Source organism: Suncus etruscus, chromosome 10 (assembly GCF_024139225.1).
Source record: "Suncus etruscus isolate mSunEtr1 chromosome 10, mSunEtr1.pri.cur, whole genome shotgun sequence".
Classification (NCBI taxonomy): Eukaryota; Metazoa; Chordata; class Mammalia; order Eulipotyphla; family Soricidae; genus Suncus; species Suncus etruscus.
In genome coordinates this window covers 99,394,199-99,397,403 of record NC_064857.1, presented here as the reverse complement: position 1 = coordinate 99,397,403, position 3,205 = coordinate 99,394,199, and the positions used below count along the sequence as shown (strand labels likewise).

Below are 3,205 nucleotides of genomic sequence, written 5' to 3'. Positions count from 1 at the left end.
TTGGGTGTCTAACGGGGAGAGAGAGAGAGATACAGAGAGAGATACAGAGAGAGAGAGAGAGAGAGAGAGAGAGAGAGAGAGAGAAAGAGAGAGAGACAGACAGACAGAGACAGAGACAGACAGAGACAGAGACAGAGACAGACAGACAGAGACAGACAGAGACAGAGACAGACAGACAGAGACAGACAGAGACAGAGACAGACGGAGACAGACAGAGACAGAGAGACAGACAGAGACAGAAATGGGAGAGGGCACTGGGGAGGGTCACAGGGAAACTAGGGACATAGGTTTGGTGGTAGGAAATGCACAGCCATAAAGGTTCTTTTTTTTTTTTTTTTTTGGTTTTTGGGCCACACCCGGTGACGCTCAGGGGTTACTTCTGGCTATGCGCTCAGAAGTCGCTCCTGGCTTGGGGGACCATATGGGACGCCGGGGGATCGAACCGCGGTCCGTCCTAGGCTAGCACAGGTAAGGCAGGCACCTTACCTCCAGCGCCACCGCCCGGCCCCCATAAAGGTTCTTAATACACTGTATGACTGTAACTCAATCATGAACAACTTAATCTGTGGAGAAAAAACTGTATTATGAACAATCTTGTAACCAGGGTGTTTAAGTCAAAAAATAGTAATAAATTGGGGACTGGAGAGAAACCACACACTAAGGCTGACCCTCAATTATGTACAGCACATGGCAGCTGAGTGTCACCAGAAGAACACCAAAAAAATTGAGAACACAGCTGGATGTAGCTCAAAGACAAAAAGAAAAACAAAATGGTTTAAATAGGCTTTTGAGTTTCCTAGCAGTGGCTGGGGACATCTCTAGGGACTGTAGTGCTACTCTTGATAATCAGGGGACCTTGTCTTACCAGGCACTGAGCCTAAACTCTAATATGCAAAGCATGCATTTTTCCTTTTGAGCTTTTTCTACCCCCCCATTCATTTTTTTTTTTTTTTAGTTAGATCCATTTATTTTATGCTTAGTTTATTCCCGTGCCATCAGTTTTTGCTTCTTCAGTTTCTTCTGTGAGATCTTTTTCTTCTGTGCAACTTCCTCTTCAGGTTTAGGAACTATCTGCTCTTTCTCAGTCAGAATCATCTCAATGTGGCAGGGAGAACTCATGTATGGGTTAATACGCCCATGAGCCCTTTAAGTCCTGCGGCGCATCTTGGGTGCTTTGTTCACCTGAATATGCTCGATGACCAGGGAATCAACATCTAAACCCTTAAGTTCAGCATTGCTCTCTGCATTTTTAAGCATGTGCAGTAAAAATTCAGCACTTTTTTTGGGCCAACGACCCTGTGTCCAACCCCACTGTTTGGCCTGGGCACACCTGCCAACACCACCATTGTAACGCCGGAAGGGCACACACTGCTTTTGCAGGGTGACGTCTTTCAGATACTTAGTGGCTTTTCGGATATGCATGCCTTTGATGGCCTGAGCTGTTTCCCGAGTGTTCTTGAAATGAACGCGAAGGTTCGAGCCTCTGGACTTGCATGATTTGGTCGGGTTTTCGGGGTCCAGCGAATAGCGCACCATCTCGGCGGGATCACCCGACGGATTCGGCGTCCCGAGACATTCCCCGCAAAGCACTCCCCCCCATTCATTTTATTTTATTTATTATTTTCGCTTTAAAGCCACATCTGCCTGTGCACAGGTTTATTCCTGTTTCTGCACTCAAATATCATTCCTAGTGGTGCGGGGGAACTCTCTGGGGTGCTGGAGACCAAGCCCAGGTCAGTCACATGTCCTACCAGCTGTACTATCTCTCTAACTGCAAGTTCTGTTTATGTGAGTTTAAAGATGGAATTTAAATGGAATTTAAAGATGGGTAAAGTCAGGCTGGAGTGATAGCACAGCAGCATGGCAGTTGCCTTGTACATGGCTGAGCAGGATTCGACCCCCTGCATCCCATATGGTCCCACCAGCCCACTAGGAGTGGTTTCTGAGTGCAGAGCCAGGAGTAACCCTGAGCATCACCAGGTATGACCCAAAAACAACAACAACAAAACAATGGGCAGGGGCTGGACAGATAGCATGGAGGTAAGGTGTTTGCCTTGCATGCAGAAGGACGGTGGTTTGAGTCCCAGCATCCCATATGGTCCCACGAGCCTGCCAGGAGTGATTTCTGAGCGTAGAGTCAGGAGGAACCCCTGAGCACTGCTGGGTGTGACCCCAAAAAAACAAAAACAAAAAACAAACAAATAATGGGCAAAGTCTTGAAGGTCCCAGCAGATGATATTCAAGTGAACAATAACCTTATAGACATATAATAAGTTATTGCTTATCAGGAAAAGAGTTTTCCTGAGTTTTTTGTTTGTTTGGAGGCCATATCCAACAGCATTTAGGGGTCACTCCTGGCAAGCTCAGAGGACCTATGGGTTGTTGGGAATCAAAGCCAGGACACCCGTGTTCAAGGCAAGTGCCTTACTTAGCTAACAATCTCTCCAGCGTCAGGAAATAGTTATTAAAACTGCTGAATGTGGGCCCGGAGAGATAGCACAGTGGTGCTTGCCTTGCAAGCAGCTGATCCAGAACCTAAGGTGGTTGGTTCGAATCCCGGTGTCCCATATATGGTCCCCTGTGCCTGCCAGGAGCTATTTCTGAGCAGACAGCCAGGAGTAACCCCTGAGCACCGCCGGGTGTGACCCAAAAAACAAAAAAAAACAAAAACAAAACAAAAAAAAAAACTGCTGAATGTGTCAAAGGATTGGGACAAAAAAATTCATGCTGGAGGCCCAGCTTGTTGCTCTAGTACAATATGGTCCCTCAAAAATTTCAGGAGCAGCCTCCTAGAGGTCACCTCTCAACACCGCTGGATGTGATGGCTCCCTGAACCAAAAGTGAAAACAAGCCTCCAAAAATGGGCAAAGGAAGATATGGAAATATCCAATAAGCATATGAAAATAAGCTATCATGGGGCTGGAGAGATAGCATAGAGGTAAGGCATTTGCCTTGCATGCAGAAGGACGGTGGTTCGAATCCTGGCATCCCATATGGTCCCTTGAGCCTGCCAGGAGCGATTTCTGAGTGTAGAGCCAGGAGTAACCCCTGAGCGCTGCCGGGTGTGACCCAAAAACCAAAAAAAAAAAAAAAAAAAAAAAACGGAAAATAAACTATCATGAGTCTTTAGGAAAATACAAAATGGGTATGGGTCACTTCATATTCACTGACATAACTCGGACAAACAAGAAGTATTATTAAGGAT

General features: G+C 46.3%; 1 pseudogene; it reads right to left on the bottom strand.

Annotated features, from left to right (window-relative positions):
- Positions 1–938: 938 nt before the first annotated feature.
- LOC126020531 (60S ribosomal protein L17-like) lies at positions 939–1,545 on the bottom strand (annotated as a pseudogene).
- Positions 1,546–3,205: the final 1,660 nt, after the last annotated feature.